Here is an 18,384-nt window from a genome sequence, read left to right as displayed (position 1 = left end):
TATTAAGAAACTATATTTGATAATTGATTAACAGCTAAACAAAAAAATAATAGGCTTAAAGAGACCTTGAAAAATCTATCTTTTAATTGGATTTAGATCTGAAATTAATTTTCAATTTGACTGAAGACAATTTGCCACGATTTCAATTTATGTTTTAAAAATATGTACTTTTAATGTCGGATGAATTTGATTAATTTGTAAAATTTTAATAAGCCACGAACGTGGCAGTCAATAAGTGGTTCTTTGCAACCAAAGGAACTCTTGGTATAACCTTTTTGTTCTTCATTGATTATCTTGTTTTTTAAACAACGATTATAAATCATTATGACATGTAGATAGTCGGTAAGTAAGGAATTGATCCATATTTCGACGGATTTTTTTTTGTATCAGAATCTATTGGTTTTAAATTCCTTAGTCCCTGAACCAAAAAACCGGAAATGATGTATATTGTTATAAATCCATTTAAGTGATTTAGAACATGATAATGTGTTCACTAAATTTTTTAATCCAAAAATTGAGTATTTTATGGCTCCCAGAGGTTTTCCAAGTATGTTTTATTACCAACATTTGTAAATACGTCAGGATTTCTCTTTATGGGATTCACTACCTCAACGTTTGTCCAATGTATGTTGTTTTTGTTGTCTTTTATTGAGGTAGCTGTTTGAAATTTTATATTTAATTTTTTTTTGTCAAATTTGTTTTGAAATTTCCTCAAATTTAACTCTTTGTGCGTTTTGAGCCATTTGTACTATTATTTTTTTAATCACTCCACCATCTCTGTTTTAATAATCCCAAATCTCTCATTTGTGGTCATCGGCATTTAAATTTATACCGGGTGTCCTCGGAAGAACCGGTGCAGCCGCGCCGAAGGGAATTTGGACCGAGTGCGTAAATGAAATGCGTTTTTTCTTCGAATGTTTTATTTATGCATGCGACGAATTTCACTGTTGTAGAGAGTGTAAGAAGTAAACCTGTTTTGTAACAGCGGATCGTGATAAAAATGACCTACTATTTTACTATTATCCGCTTTCTACGTTCGGAATACTACCATTACTCGTTGTGAATGGAATTACAGTGTGCACATGGTGCAGGTATTGCGCTAAAACTGGCTTACGTAACGACTTCTACGCAAATTTCTTGATTGAGCACATTTCACGACACTTTCTAGACGAGGTGTCCGGTCCGGAGAGTGTTGGTGTGGCCGGTAGCGACATCACAAGGAGGGCTAAGTGGGTCACCTCGGTCGTGTGGGTTCTAGCACACGCGGACCATCTTGCACAAATACGCACAAAAATTATCCACACAAAAATTGCGTTACATCTTGTCGGAGACCTTTTCGAACGTGACAAATGGATTCGATACCTTCCAAATCCAAATTTGAAAGATTTTCGTTCAAATTTTGTTGTTTACAATTTTACACGAGTTCGTTACAGATACAAAAATTAGAAAGTGAATTTGCACATGTTTCGGCTGTTTACATAAACACAAATGTCAACACCTCTAGATGTCACAAAACTATAAAAAAAGGAAAAGGGGATAATTTGCAGTTCTTAGACGCAACTACATAAAAAAATGTCTTGCGAAAACATATTTTGACAAGGATGAATGAACTCTCTGAGAGTGAAAATAAAAAAAGCAAAAAATTCAGCTTAGTCGATAAAATCAAAAGAAAGCAAGAATTGAATTTCCCGCCATGTCTGAGTATTCTTCTATTGCAAACCAGTAAAACTGACAACAATGCACTAGACACTGACGCTCTTTATAACCTCAAACTTAGAAAAGCATAACAGACAGCTTTCCATGGCCTCCCATTATGCCAAAACAACGTGAATGCATTTTATAATTGTCAGGTATTATTTTTGACAATTTTTTGAAAATTTCCGGACCACATTAAGAGTTGCCTCCAGTCTCGTGTTCCACTCGCCCGCCCTCTTTCTCAACGTCTCTCTTAAATAAGACTTAAGATTTGTCAGATAGCGCTAATTTATTAAAATCGTAATCAGATCAAGAGCGCTTTCGTGGCCTGTTATAAGCCACCAAATTAAATTCGTGTCAGCGAAAACAAGTCTTCGGTATCTTATCGTCCGTGTTTAGTAGACCGTACAATAGCGGTGTCGAACAGAATAGAAGAGAGCTGTGACGTTGTTTTATTAACAGATAAACCGAATTGAAAAGAGGAGAGAAAAAAATGGGGCACCCCTGTCGATCAATCGAGATTCCTGCCTGAGAGTGTACCTTTCCCTTATCTTGACGTTTAATAATTGGACGTCACGTGTTCATGTGGTAGTTCCTAATTAAAGGCAACAACGCGGCTATTGTTGGAAATCACGATACAACTACCATATAAGGCTCGTGTGTGGTCTCCTATTAATTGTATTATAATTTTAATTGAATTAGAGAAACAGCGGAGGCACCCCATTAGAATACATTTGCGGCGGATTTCTTCCACAAAATTGGATAATTAATTTATTCCTTTCTACCATTGCGGACGCTGCGATAAGGTTTAATTAATAATCAGACCGTTCGGGGATCGGTGGACCGCGGAGAGTCCAATTGGGACCGCTCTTGTTACCGTCTGCATCGAGACAAAGAAAAATATACGTGATTGTAGCACAAGAGCGGGACCCAGATCGCACCTTGCGGGACCCCAGAATCGGTCAAAATTTTCTGGGAAGCGTTGGGAGCTTCCACTCGTGTCGGTGTCGTTTTCTCCGACGCAACTTTCCCCGTTTCTAGGTCCCATCAAATTACACGTTGCGTATCCCAACAATGGGTATCATCCCATTCTGGTATGAAGAAAGTGGGCGACGCACGTCATCATTAAATATAGACCGAGCCGTGACCGGAGTTGTAATTTCGCACCAAATGCTTTCGATTGGACTCAGGTCTGGTCTAGGTGGCTCTCCGGCGACAATTTACATGATGATACATTTCCAGTTTTTTCTCCTACTGTGCGTATAAATTGAAATTGTTCATTTCCTGCACGTGTTGCGCCGTCTGTTTTTTGCCGGCCGTTAAAAACTCCAACTCGGGCGGATATTTTCTCATGAAATGTAGATGAGTACGTTGCGGGACGTATGTGCTACCATTATAAAATGGGAGATGAGTTATTAGTCGGGCCGGTCCGGCCCCAAGATGCAATTTTATACCACAAAGTGCTAGTTTCGCCTTTCCGACGATTACGTCGAGAGATTGTTGAAGACTCTTAATAGATTAGGAAATTATTCGCTCGACGGCACGAACTTGCGGAGCTAATGGAGTTTGTTGCTCACCCCGATGACACTCCGATCAATTACGAAAGTGGAGAGGTGAGCTTTCGTGACAGCCGTCTGGACGACCGCGCCTGAGCTCCATCGAATTCGTCGGGACCCGTGAGATCGACCAACAAAAAAGCGGTGTGATCACACTCGTGATTTATTGCAACTAGTCATTTACATAAAAATCGCATCAGTTGGAAATTAAAATTTTTATGAAGCTGGTGAAATAATTGATTCTTTAAATGTCAAACAGCAAAGTTCAATAGAAATGCTTCTTGAATCCGGGGTCGAAGACCAAGTGGGACCATGCAGATTCAGTGGGAACCAAATCGGGTCAAGAAATGATGTGAATAAAATGAGATTGAAGGCTACGAGATGGAGCTGTAGAGTGTGCGGCGGGAATTTCAAAAGTAGAGTTGCGAAGGTCGTTCCAACAGGTAGAAATTATCTCGTAAATGAACTAGTAAATTACCGTGCTGAAAATGATAGTTATTTGCTAATACTGAAAGTTCAAGTATGTTTCAAAAGTTGACATAAAAGTTTAATGTAACATTCACGTTTTTCCCATTCACCGTTCACGTTCCAAAGACGGCAAAGTTCGTAACCGTCGCCGCCAAACGAAACGAACAGGACACGAAGGTGAAAGAGAAAAATGGTCGGGTTGGACTTCCATTTTCGCCGTTTTGGGCGTAAATGACTTACGTCAAAGAGTTTATGTAATTTGTTCGGCAGCGCCCAGTGGAAACGGTTAATAAATTTTTATTGTTGGCTGCATTAGCGCCAATTACCCAAGCTCCAGCTTAATTATTCAGAATATAAGGAATCGGCGATTAATATCCGCCAATTAGAGCGTTTCCGTCGGCGCTCCAAGCCAAATCGATTGGACCTAGATCTGCAGCGATCACCTTGTACCTAAATCGCCAACTGAAATATGTAATACATTACGTGTTGTTGAACAGTAAATAGTTAGTCCAGTCCGTGTTCCCCGCCGGATTGCGGCCTACATTGTCCTTGCGGTGCAAAAGTATTGCCGTCGAATAAATCAACTTGTCACTAATGCTAATGAGGTTATTATAATTTCAGCGCGACCGCTTCTGTTTCGGCTTTTTTTCGGCGGCGGTTGCATTTTCAGAGCGCGCCGCAACTTCGGAGCTTTCCCGCCGGGGGGCGCACCAGATCAGCGACACGCCGACGGCGAACACGTGCTCGCCGACGCATGGCGCCGGCGACGCTAACATGGCGGCGGAGGACGCCCGCCGCGCGCGCCTGCCCAACACGATTGCGGTGTACCGGGGGCGGCGGAGAAGTCGCGAGCGGATAAAACGGCGGAATCGGACGCCAGGAGGCGCGTTTGCTCATTTCTGAACGTTTCAAACGGTGAAAGGGACAACAAAAACATTATATTTTTTTTGAACCAAGGAAAATTACTGCCATGTCAAAAATAAAAGTAAATCAATCGATGAAATGCAAAATACTTGCTTTATTTTCTTTACTAATTCACATGTTTTACAATTTTTTAAATTCCTCCAAGTATTTATTTTTTTTGAGCTCATAGTATGTCGGGTGTTCATTTATTTCTCCTCAAAGTTGGCGTTGACGAGTCGATTGTGAACGCACCCGTCAGTGTCCACAGTAAAAACACAAATAACACAAAAAGCGAGATCAGATTTTTTAACATCTGATCCGTGATCCTCAATCCGTGGTGCGTTCACAATCAACTTTGAGGAGAAGTTTTAATCAACGCCCGATATGTGTCTTTTCATATATTTTTTTTCTGTCTATCTTACGATAAATTCATCTTTTTATCTTTATTACCTTGCGTTTACCTTTCACACTTTTTTAAGTACATACAGTCGCGGACAGAAAAAAGTAGGACAATGTTTTTTCGCTAATGTAAGTCTGTTTACTATTTCTATGATTACTATTAAAATATTTATTTATTTATTATAGTAAGCCCAGTTTACTCAACTCAATTTTAGCTAAATTTCTGAATAAGACTTGCCCTATTTTTTTCTGTCCGCGACTGTACTTTTAAACAATTTTCTTTTTATTCCCAATTTTCTTTTTACTCCATTTTTCACCCATTTTCGTCATGTTTATTTTCTTCTCTCATAACATAATTTTGGGAAATTTACTGTCTTTCTTGTTTAATTTTTTTCTAGATTTTTCATCTGTGATTTTTTTTTTCATTATTAGTTTTGATTTCCTATATGTTTTCTTTCACCTTATTTATCTTCCTCCCTGTATAATCCTCTTTTATTCTTTTTGTTGGGCTTTTTCCTTGGATTGCTTCTCTTGCTTTTCTGATATTACCTTTTAATGCCACTTTTATCTTTTCTTTCGTAAATTTATTTCTTTTTTGCTATATTTCTTTACACTATTCTCTTTTGTATTCTTAATGTTCCTGTCCATCAATAGATCTTTCAATTTTTTCCTTTGTCTTCCTCTGCTGTTCTCTTTTTTTTTTCTTACTTTTGTGAATGCAGACCAACACCTGCTGTAATTTTTTCGCTTCTTTTTTCTTATTATTCATTCTTCCTCCTGATTCCATCTTCCAAACATTCTGAATCTTGAATCCTTTTTTTTTCTCTTAACATAACTTTTTCTATTTTTCTTTTACAATCTTCTTATCATATTTTTCCCCTCAACTCCATTGTTTTTTTTATTACTTTTAAACAATTTCATGCACTGAATCCAGAGCCTCATTCGCCACCAGAGGGACCTCTCCTTTTCCTCGTGTTGTGCCATCGGTGGATGTAAATTTCTTTCGTCCTTCTTGGTGTCAAATCCTTTGTTGGTGGATTACGTGTAAAAAAGTGGCGGCTCCGGTGTGACGAGGGCGTCAAAAATTTTGATTTGACGTTTGTTATGTAAATGCGGTCGCGCAATAAAAGCAATTGAATGATTATAGGTATGTGGGTTTAGCAAAAATATCAATGTCAGTTATAAATTAATCGAGTTATTGTGTGATAATTTCCAGTCAAAGCAACATTTAATTATTTTATAATCTCCTTTCATAATTGTACGACATAAAAGTCTCACTGGCCAAGAACAAACGGACATTTCAACAGCAAAGTCGTGACAGAAACGGCGCGATTTCCCTTCACACTTCACAACAAAGAAAATTTCTCGGACACGACGGAAAATTTCTGCCTAACCCGAGGCACCGTGCAGATCGCTCCCGCCATTTACATAAGTGATGCTGTTGTGTATGCTAAAGCAAAGTAGTTCATTTAATTTGCATAAGACTCGACTGTGCAATTATCACATCGTATGTCGACAATAAAAATGTTTTGCACATAAATTTTCATGCGGACGTCCTACACAAAACACATTTGTTTAATACACCCATTTAAACAATTTCATACCCGGCATAATTCCAGTGCCCACAGAGCAATAACGCACAGAGTTACGACCGCTGCCAGGACGCAGTCGCGTTTTGCACAAATTTTGGAACAGAAGAGGGCGGCGAGCGGAGCCCTGAGGCGCACCGCTACACCGATGAACCCAACAGCGCAAAAGACGAACAGTAACCTAATAAAAACTCGTAAAATGTGTAACAATTTCTGTTTAGTAATAAACTAAATATTGAACGAGTGACCTTTAACCGAGATTTATTACCATAAAAAACAATTGTTAGTTGTATACGTGGTGATAATGAAAGTGTCGAGCAGTCGACTGGTTGGTTTCCAGCAACTTGACAAGCTCTTGCGATTTTTTCCGTCTGGAAACAATACAGGGATAGAATGGGGGCCAGAGTTGATACGTGCGGGACACCGCTCCGAATTAAAACGCGGAATAAATTACCGATTTTATTGGTCGATTTGGGGCACTGCATCGTCCGGTGCAGTCGAATGTTTTTTTCGTAATTACGGTACTTCATTTCGATTCATAGTCGAGTTAGAAGCTCAGACGTGCGTGGTAATTAGTATAATACCCAATAAAGAAGGCAATAAATTTTAGGTTTGTAGTTTAAAAAGCGAGCAAAGGTAGTCAATTAGTGCGTTCTTCCCCCTTCCCCTAATAAAAGTCGAAATTTATCGTGGAGGTAATGACCGTGTTCATTTCGAGCAGCCACAATAAAAATTAGTAAAATTCCAAATTAAATAATCCCGATAGGAATCTAGTCGTAAATTAGAGTCGGGTTGTTCTGAAACCACAACCCTCGCGGTACTACCAACATCTTCCGAGATATTAAAAATTGTAACGCAACCTGTTATTAAATGTTAATTTGTAGGAGCCGTCTGTATCATTAGACTGGGTGGTCCCCATTAACAACCTCTTGTCCTGCAATTTTTTAATTAGGGTACTAATTTTTTCCGTCGAAATTAATTTCCGAAAAAGTACGCTATCCCAGATCTGCATCGGCTGCATTCGACGTGCATTCGTAATCGAGGTGGGTGCGGTTCATAAAAAGCGACCTTAACATTGTATCATTTTCGATCTTGATCTTTGGACATGTCGTACCACGTATAAATGCGAAGCTGCTTTACATTAAACACATTGCAACAAATAACTTTTAATTAAAAGATAATGGCGTAATTATACCCACCCGTGCACAATAAATTTCCATAATTATTGCTATCTTCGTACCAGCGATAGTTGCAATAGTACCGGATCGGAGGTACCAACAACGTTCGTCGCTCGATCCATCACACCAGCTGGAAGTCTCCTGGAAGGATCAGTTCCGAGTACCGATCATTAATTTTAATTTCGATTGTTCCACTGTATAATCTGCAATCCATGAGTTCCGATGAATTCTCAACTGTGTGAATTGGGAGTTTTTCGTGAAAGCTGAACCGTTCCGGGAAGTGATAAAAAATTCAATACGATTCAGAGAAGGTGATCTTAAATTTTAATTTGGTGTTTATGTTAATGTTCGCTGTAATAAAACGGTTAAGTGAGTTTAGAAAAGCGATCGACGTTAATTGCTCTGAATTTTAATTTTTGGAGTGACGCACGGGTCTCAAGCGGGGCCTCTCTTGTGTCCCTCAGAACGCACCGATCGGGCCTATTTTTATCGCGATGAACTCTGACACCCCGGGAATGTGACGAGCGACCATCAAACTAAAAATATGTTAATCAGCCGGTAATGACACGTACGTTAAGTTACTTTGTATGTGTTTACGACCGGTCGCCTCAACTACACTATCATTAAAACCAATCAGAATGCAAATGGTTGTTGACTGATGGATTTTACGGCCGGCTGTAAGCGTATCCACCACTCGGATTTTTCTGTTTTTTTCCAAACCGATCAAAATGATATCCAATTTCCACGTTGCGCGCATCCAATAACTATAACTTAAGCCTAATGCCCAATACGGTACCACCGGTAATAAAGATGTTAATTCTGACAACAATATTGCCTGGTTTAGGTCGAGCTTTACAGCCTGTCCACGTTATTGTCTATAAAGTCGATAGTGCAGAAATTGCCATCGGAGCAGTACCGGCAGAAGGACGTTGCCAAGTTAATCCCCGCTTTTTGCGGCCGCCTCAATTTGTCATCTGCTCGGGTCGCTATCACCTTAAAAGGGGCTTTATTAATTTATTTCGAGACAGTCAGAGGTGTGCATATTGATAAAATTAATTGCCGCGGTACCACAACCATATACGTGTGGAAGTGCACCCATTAATGAAGCCGAGTCAACGTGGTCAGGATCCCGATGGACCAACCAACAGGTTTAACAACCCAGCTACTTTTTTATCGTTATGCTAATTGTTGAACCGAAGCAAATAAAAGTGTTTCGCTGTCCAACAGCGAAAAAAGAACACCACCAAGGATAATTCCGGTCGCATCAAAGCGAAACGCACTTGCAAATGCACCGACTAAGCAACTTTTTCTGAACTAACCTCCACAATTTGCATAGTATTGGACGCTTTCTATTGGTCCGTCGTTTTCTTTGTTGCCGGCTTATCAACAGTACGACCTGCATGGCGATTACCATACAACGGGAAAAAAGCTATCCATATTTCAACACCACGACTAGACGATGCGAAGCTCAAAAGGGTAATTGCTGCATGTTGGTTAATCGACGACGCTTTCTAGTCGCGATGGTTGCAGCACTGTCATGCTGGTACCATACGTGCACCAGTTTACGTGGAAAAGTGCAGTTTTTCTGCAACAGCTGAAGACCAAAAGCGGATAATGGTGGATGTCTTTGGCATGAGGGTTAGCTGCGTGACTGGAAAAAAATCTAAATGTTTTCGTAGTAATTAGAATGTACTGTTAGGCCGTACTAGAGGATGTTGTATTTTTTGTACATGTATTTATTTGGTCTCCGCAGGGTTCTCCATGAAGACCTCTTCTGTTTCGATAGATTGGCAAGTTGGTTTGTTACTTTTTGAGTTGACTTCTTACCAACAAGAATGTACTATTGGGTTCTTTGGTTTGCGCAGGGTTCTCCTAGAGGACCTCTTCTGTTTGCGATAATTTGTCGAGTCAGTTTGTGGTGGCCGAAGGAGGAAGTAGATGGATTCATTTGGTGCTCGTTCGGTGGCAAAAAATTCTTTGGAAATTTTTTGGGGCGCCGCCAACTAGCTCTGCGGCCACCCGTGACGCGTCAGCTCGCGGTCGCCGAAAAAACGACGATCGCGACCGTCGACTGTTAATGTAATCAAACAGGGGCGTCCATCGATAAGGTCAAGCAACTCGGAAACATGCGATTCATAAAGGTAAAAACCGAAACGTGTCGCAAATGAATAAAAGTCTCGAATACGAAAATAGCAGATGGATGTTTTTGCCATTGAACGTGCATTGCGTGACAGCGAACTGTCATGGAGTCGGGTCCAGGAGTTTTACATATTTTATTGGACCGGTCCTGGACTGCTGAATAATGGTGGCGGCGGCGGCGGTGATTTATTCCGGCGGTGGCGCGCGTCGCCCGGACCCGCGTCCCATCGAGTCGGACTGGGCGCTGCGATTTCGGCTCGGATTTCGCGAGCTGCAACCAGCGGCCGTAAAACACAAATCAGGTACCGCACCTGCTCCGGTACGACCATGTGCGGCGGATTGGTATTTTTAGAACGGCGAATAAAAACCGCGCCGTCTGCTACGCCATAACCAGGAAAAAATATATAAAATGTAATAAAATGAATAAATATAGGAGATGAGAACGAGTCTGATTCTGCGTGGATGTCATCCTAATTAAGTACATTTTGAAAAAGTCATTTCTGAGCGAATGCACCAACATGGCAATCTTCATACATTATTCAATTAACGGCCAAAGTAAATCTGCAACGGCTCAAAAAAATATGTCGGATGCGGTTCGCAGTACTTGGCAACATCCTGTTGCAGTACTGCCGCCGAACCTCTTCGACATCGCTCTTGGTCGTAAAACATATTTGTCGTTGGGTCCCTCAGAGAGCTCCGTTTGGTCCAGTTTTGTTGTTTTTTTGGCAGGTCACGTCGTCTGTCCAAAATGGTGACGAATTCGAGTCTAGGAGCAGCGCGGAACCGTTCTCGACCGGTTGTTTCGTGGGCCGATGTCCCCGCAGGGCTCGGCCTAGGGGCCAATTCTGTCCGCGATAAGAAACACGTTTACGCCGGCGTAAAAAACGGTGTGATGCACTCGGGTCGGGTTTTAGAGCCCGGCCGAGTAAAAATTTAAATTCCATCGTAAAATACCTCGGCCGAATTAGCATAACCGAGCGTATTTATAGTTTCCTAATGTATTCTTGATAGGAACTTAATAAAAAAAGCAGCTAAACCCAGAAATTTTATGCATGTCGTATTCTAGTTTCGTGTTGTAGACTGGTAATAAAGATTAAAGCGGCAATAAATTCGTCTCTGTCGCAGTACCTCAACCCTTTCATTATATGGGTATTATTAACAATACACTCTCTTTAGATAAAAATCCTTTCTGCAGCAACAACATTGGAAAAAACGGCCGCAACAACGCGGGAAAAACACAGGAAGTGTGATAGGAAATCTAATAATGCAACAAACGCTCATAAACACACAACGACCGATTACAAATGGTCGGTTTGCGGGTGCAGCAAAGCCTGAATCACACATAGAAACGTCACAGACGATGATCGGGGCGAGATTGGGCAAGTGACCCCCGATCGCAAAGATAAAGTCACACCGGAGAATTATTAATTGTGAGCCGGCGCGGTGGTAATTTATTCGGCATTAATTTTTTGTGACACTTACATCTTGTTTCGTGGTTTTGTATTGTTGTCCCGACTTATTATTTTGTAATTGAATATTTATGGACGCCGCTTATGCAGATGTCGGCATGTCGTGCTGCCATCTGCACCGACCATTAGGAGCTTTTCGAGATAAGACGAACTTTCCTATTCCTCACCACGAGTGAATCATTAGGAAAAACGTCAACCGGTGGGTCATGAAGTGAAGCGCCAGGAGTTGATGTTTCTCTTGAAGCAAAACGATTTTGGCAAAATATTTTCGACCGAGGTACGAGGGAGTATTTTAAAGGATGTGAGTGCAACAAGGAACTTTTTACACGTATGTCTTACAACATTTTATCTACGATCGTGAGATCATCGCACAGGTTTTAACATAAATTTGTATAAAATAATAATTATTGATTCAATATTTTATGAATAACCAAAGTCGTTTGAGAACCACGTCGTTTAGCAACCTACTTCTAAACAATGTTTCCAACAAATTGTATTGTTGTATTCTGACAGTTCTGTGCCATAAAAGCGTGCACTAAAAGTTTTTTGGCAAGAATCCGTCAGGTAACTAAAAGTCAACTTTGACAATGATTTTTAGTGCAAAAAGTGCCTACTTTTTACATAATCGTAGATAAAATTTATACAAACACAAGATCTTAGTTTCGATTTATTTTTCGTTACTATTTGGTCTAAATTTACATTTATTTTGAAGTTTAAATACATTTTCGGTGCCTGGTTGTTTTGATTCTTCTATAAAACTAGAGGAAAAAAAGTGATATCGTCAAGAATCACAGATGTGTTTGGAGAGATGACATCAATTTAAAAAATAATTTTGATTTGCATAATTTTTTTAACCTACACCTAACGGTACATTGAACTTACTGATTAATTTTTTTCGATTTAATTTTGACTGAATCACCGTAAAAAAATTTAAAACGTTCCTTTTCCGCTCTCAAATTTAAGATCTTTTGGTTATGCTAAATAAAACAAACCCACCGCCTTTCCTTTTCTTATTTTATAATTCCCAGATGCGATCTGTCACCAACTTAATTTTTTACTTTTGCCGCTCACCCTGTAGCACCACGTTTACATATTTAGAAGATATTGGTCACGTGTTGTTGTCTTCAGGTTTTTTAAAAGTATTTTTATCCAAATTTGTACCAGTGGGAAGTGATTTCTCCCAACAAGATGGTGCTGGATTATATAATAGGTGATGTTATAAACTATAGTTTACGCGTTGTTCTCAAAGTTGGCATTGAAGAGTCGATTGTGAACGCACCACTAGGCCGCCTGCAGAGTAAAAACACAAACAACGCAAAAAGTGAGGTTAGATTTAATCAGCTGCTCCGTGATGCGTTCACAATCGACTCCTGAACCCCTATTTTGAGAATACATTTAAATGAACACCCTGTAGTTACTTACAATTTGCTGGTTAATTTACTGGTGAAAAGGATTTTTTTATCCTTATATTCTGGAGGCTCAAATAACCACATTTCAAGCTTATTTAAAGCCACATGCCCCTACGTAACTTTTTTCTCCTCATAATTATTATTTTTATTTTTGTTGACTTCTTTACATGTTCATTCTTACTTACCTTAACAGTTTCCCAAATTTCAGTTTTTTAATATTTTAGTTAAATAAAATATGTACAGTTGGTTGCAAAAAAAAACGAGAAAAGGATATTTTCTAATGTAAATTGGGTTTTGTTCATTTGTCAATTAATTATCTACTCGACAATATTTGTCAAATAATTTTTTTAAATGTCATTGAATTTTGACCATAATTCTAACCTATCTCTCGTAAGAAGGTTTTACACTATGAAAAAAATGGTAAAAAAGTGTCAATTTTATTCTGACAGTTCTCGTTTTTTTGCAACAACTGTACTCGTAGTTGGTTTTTGCTCTGTAGTGTATTTTTTAATTTTGGTATTTTCTGTTTCTTCATCTTTTCCTTTTTGGTTCACTCTTACACACCATTTTTTGCACCTTTTTCAAGGTAATACTCATTTTTGGATTTGGAAAATTACCAATGTTTTAATTTTATATTGACTATACAGGATGTTTCTGAAATACGTGTGTTAATTTTAACCAGTGGAAAAACGCGCCAAATCATGGAACTTTTCTTTATAACATTTTTACGAAAAAGCAATACAAATTGATTTAAAATTTAGAATAAATTAACCATCAAAGTGTATACCCGCCTATGGGTAAAGGGCGAAAATTTTCTGTTGTGAGAGAAACAGAGTTTTGTTAAAAAGTTCCATTGTTATAGAAAAAAATAAATAATCAAAATTTAGATTCTCATGGTTACAAAAAATAGAAACTAGTTAATCACACAAAACGACTCGTTTGGTAAAAATTGTGGGGCAAAAAATTTTTGAATACTTTTACGAATTTTACAAAATATTATAGAGAAAAGTTTCATAAATTGGCGAGTTCTTTCACTGGTTAAAATTAACACATGTATTTAAGAAACACCTGTATGTATTTCTATTATTACAATAATAGTTATTTATAATACGAGTAACAGTTATTATTGAATAACTTATTAAAATCGTTGATGCGAAAAATAAATTATAATCATTACCCACAATTATAGTAATAATAATAAACTCCGATCTGGATGCCATGTAAAAAGTGAACGAATGAAAACAATAAAAAAGGAATCATCACTTGACAGAAGTAGCCGCAATGATAAATAAATCCGGCCTAGATGCCGTGTCTCCTAATAATAATAATGGGGAAATAGGAGACGTTTATTTTAACATAATCTTTGTGTTTTAGACAATGCAGGTCGCCGCTTTTATTCTTCTGGTACCTAATCCTTCCAAACCCGAGTAACTTTTGACCCCCTGTCAGGATAATTCAAAGCACTTCCCTTCCTTACAATGCAGAGGTTCAAAACAACTCATGTCCAGCTCGTTTCGTAAACGCAGGACGCAAACACAGTAATTTTCTTGATCAATTTCTTCTGAGGAAAAGGCAATTTTCGCATAATTTTGAAAATACGTAACAAACTTGCTCAGTTTTTATTAGTGATATTAACAATAATAATAACAGTGATGATGTTCCTGGTGATTCACCGTGCACTGTGGTGACAGTTAATACGTTCGGAATCTTGCGCTTATCAGTCACGCTTCATTATCGCCAACCTAAATAAAAAAACGCTTCCGGAGGACGATCCTCGAATCGCATAGATACAGCAGCGCCAACCTTGAAACAACAGAAAAAGAATGAAGAATAGGTTGACGTGAACGGTGGCAAAATTTTCGACGTGGACCTGAAAAGGAAACAAACGAGTGGACATAATGGCAGGGTCGGGCTCGTCCATTACCGATTACCGGTGGTCCCAGCGCTCGCCCTTGCGGCACGCCGCGGGATCCGGCCGAATAACAAATGAGCCGTCGATAAATAATTCAAAATGGAATTTTGACGAAACCCGAATTGATAAATTACACTTATTAGAGTTGAAATTCCGAACGCTTCATTCCCATTATCCCATGATAAATTCTTTCCATCGGTAATTATTTATTAGTCATTGTCGGTTGACGCACAAGTAGGCGTCGGACGCATAAATTAGCGCCGTGTGTCAGCGGCGATTCGCGGATTTTTCTTTGTTTGCGTACCGCAGCAGGACCGTTTTGGGGGCTCTGGTCTAGCGGACGACTGCATCCAGCAATAAATGCGGCATGATTCACGCCGATGCCCTTCACATTCGGTAAGGTTAAAATGATTAATGAACAAATGTTGCATTACAATATTGCAATTAAGAGCGAAAAAACGACGGTTATTTAACACAAATACCACGACCGGGACAATTAGTCAAAACAACACATGCTGTTAATTCGTGGATTTCGCCTCTTTCCGACCATCATTAATCAACCATCGACCATAATGGGTCTGTTTTTCCTCGGCCTCGTCACCGGCGGAATGGATGGCTCCGCGACCAACGCTAACGGTCCCCCAGCCATCCAAACACGTTTATTTACAATAATCCTCGTTATGATTTACGACTACAGGAAAAATTTGACATTTTATTTGTGAAACTATAAAAACCTGGTATACATATGGAAGTATTTATGTCGAAAGAATGTAGCTTTGTAGCGTTTTTACATTCGTTGGATTACATTATGGACGGGGATTTTACAGCCGAGGCGGCCATATTTTATCGACGCTGTTAAGATAGCAGACCGACTACATCTCCAGGACACCACCGAATCAGAAACGTCGGATGACACCTAATTTGTTATCAGGAGTTTACGCCCGACTTTATGGCACACGAAGACGAGGAATTTCGAATTTTATGGACGGCCAGTGTCGGACAAATATTTACCTAGAAGGTGTCGATGATGAGTCGACAAGTGTCGAAAACCGCGGCTTTACGACACATTCTTCGAATTGGTAGCGACAAAAACTTGGAAGGTGGAACGAGGATGTTCCAAATTCTGTTGCAAAATGTATTTTCTTTTGAAATTTTTTTTGGAAAACTCGGGAGAGGTCAAAGCAAACACCACATTAAGGCGAGATCAGTACCTTATTCCAAATTCTTTTCTTATCGTTTATTTTGTCATTTTTTACATCTTCTCTTATCTTCAAACTAAACTTTCATTCGAAACTTTCAATGGTACATTTATTAAATCGGCAACTCTACATTTCTGCGCTTATTTTTTTCCTGCATATTCTTCTTTTATCTTCCTGGTTTCATTACATTTTTCTGTATCTCCATATTCATCTCGATTTTTTTCATATACATAAGTATATTCTTTTATTAAGTATCTATTTTCTTTATTTCTCATTTTCACGAGGACATCACAAGCGTATTTTTCCTTTTCGTCACCTCAAGAAATTATCGCTTCTTTTTTTTGTCCATTTTTTCCATATATTATTTTTTCTGTTACTCTGTTCTAATTAATTTTTTTAACACTTTGTTTTATAGACACAAATACATTTTTCTGTCTGTTTACTGAAATAGCTTCTTCTTCTTTTCTCTCACATCCTCATTAGGTAGGCATACATAATTTTTCTTTACTCCTTCGGGAAAATTAACTCTCCTATTGGATATTTTCTCTTGTTCTGTTCGATTTATCTGTTTAATCGTATCTTCATCTTGGTTTCTTTTTCAAAATTTTCTACATGGTCAATTTGCTCCTACTTTCCGTCAATTTTTTTCTCAATTTATCTGATTTTTAAAAACTAACAAAATACAAATAGAAATAAGAAGAAAAGGTAAAACAAAAAGTTAAAATATTACACATAGTGCTACAAATTAAATACAGGGTGTTTCTGAAATAAGTGCGTTAATTTTAACTGGTAATAGAACTTATCAAAAGGAACAACTTTTCTCTCTGGCGAAAAACGTTGCGTAATGGCTTAAAAAACTAGGAAAGATTTTCCTAAAACCGTTCATATCTCCAAAACTAAGCTACCTAAAAATCTGAATCAACCAGATTCTTACGAAGTGGATTTTTTGCTGTACGGGTAGATTTTTTTGAATTTCGATTTCGGCGTTAAAACACGTTTTCTGGATGAAAATGGATGTTTTTTTCATATTAGCGCTGATCTCAATTAGCCATTGCAATATTTAGTGGCGTAGGGCTATTTTAGTGAAAAATCTCTCAATTTTTTTTTTTGGAATTAAACATCGTTTTTCGGCAAAATGGTAGATAGAAAAGTTGTTCCTTTTGACGAGTTCTATTACCAGTTAAAATTAACACACGTATTTCAGAAACACCCTGTATACTCGTATTGCATTATTCGTATCTATTTTGTCATTACTCATTTCATTACGTTCCTACTTTCTAGTCTAGTTACAAACATACATATTTTTTTTTATTATAAAAATCGTGGCACGGCATCGAGGCCGGATTTGTTTTTCATTACGAATATTTCTATAAAGTAATGATGATTTCTTTGAAATCACTACTTTATTATTATCAGCATCACTATTATTTAATCCTTTTTATTTACGATTTACAACGAATACCTATTCGGTAATTGTTCACTTTAACTACTTCTGGAATTTTCGCGTTTTTTCTGGCTAGACAGCCTAAGGACGTCCTCCTACATCGTTTCCCACCAGTCAAACCTTGTGCAAATGAAAATTTTCCTTACCTTTTAGTTATACTAAGACTTGGCGCGACCTTGAAGCGACCTTTGAAACACAACAAGAGAAAAAAAGGCATTTGCACAAGGTTTGAATGGTGGGACACGATCTAGGAGGACGCTCTGAGGCTGTCTAGCCAGAAAAAACGCGAAAATTCCAGACGTAGTTAAAGTGAACAATTACCAAATACATATTCTTGCTGGTGTTAAAATGACACGATTTGCGATCGATAGCCACAACTTTTCCCCTCATTACAACCCCTTCAAGGTAAGACTTTTTGAATGCTCCCTATATCCTATTATATTTTGTAAAGAGACTTGAGCCCAGGAGACACCCCAGTGCAGCTCCCTCCCTTGCATTCATCCAAGTTTGTTTACAAGTCCTTTCATTCACACCCAAATAAATAAAACACGAAATAAATGAGGTCAATTAGAGGTTGTTTAATTTAATTTAACTTCAGCAATTTAATTTTACAACCAATAAGCGTCAATTACCGCAAAATTGTCCGTTTGTTAATTAAAAATGACGCCGGTCGATTGGTGGTGCCAATCTTATCGATTGAGATGAAGTTTCTTCATCGATCGTTGGAACAATGCAGCTGAGAATCGAGGAAATTAATCGTCGCTAATGCGTCCTGATGGTGTTAATTTGAATGAAATGTTCACAGACGCTGACAACCAAGGTGGTAATTTGGCGGCTATTTCTGGTCCTTTGTGTTTTTCGGCGTGTCCCACCCCCGACTCGCCCATCGGTCGCCGTTCGTGCCGAAGCCTCCGAAAACTTTGTTAAGGTGGAAAATTTCCGGCGGAAAATTCGTCGCACCGCCCCCATCAATTTTCTCGATTACACCCCACAAGACACATACCCCGCATCGTCAATAATTCAA

Source organism: Tenebrio molitor, chromosome 1 (assembly GCF_963966145.1).
Source record: "Tenebrio molitor chromosome 1, icTenMoli1.1, whole genome shotgun sequence".
In the NCBI taxonomy this organism is placed as follows: Eukaryota; Metazoa; Arthropoda; class Insecta; order Coleoptera; family Tenebrionidae; genus Tenebrio; species Tenebrio molitor.
Note: the sequence above shows the minus strand (reverse complement) of the source record.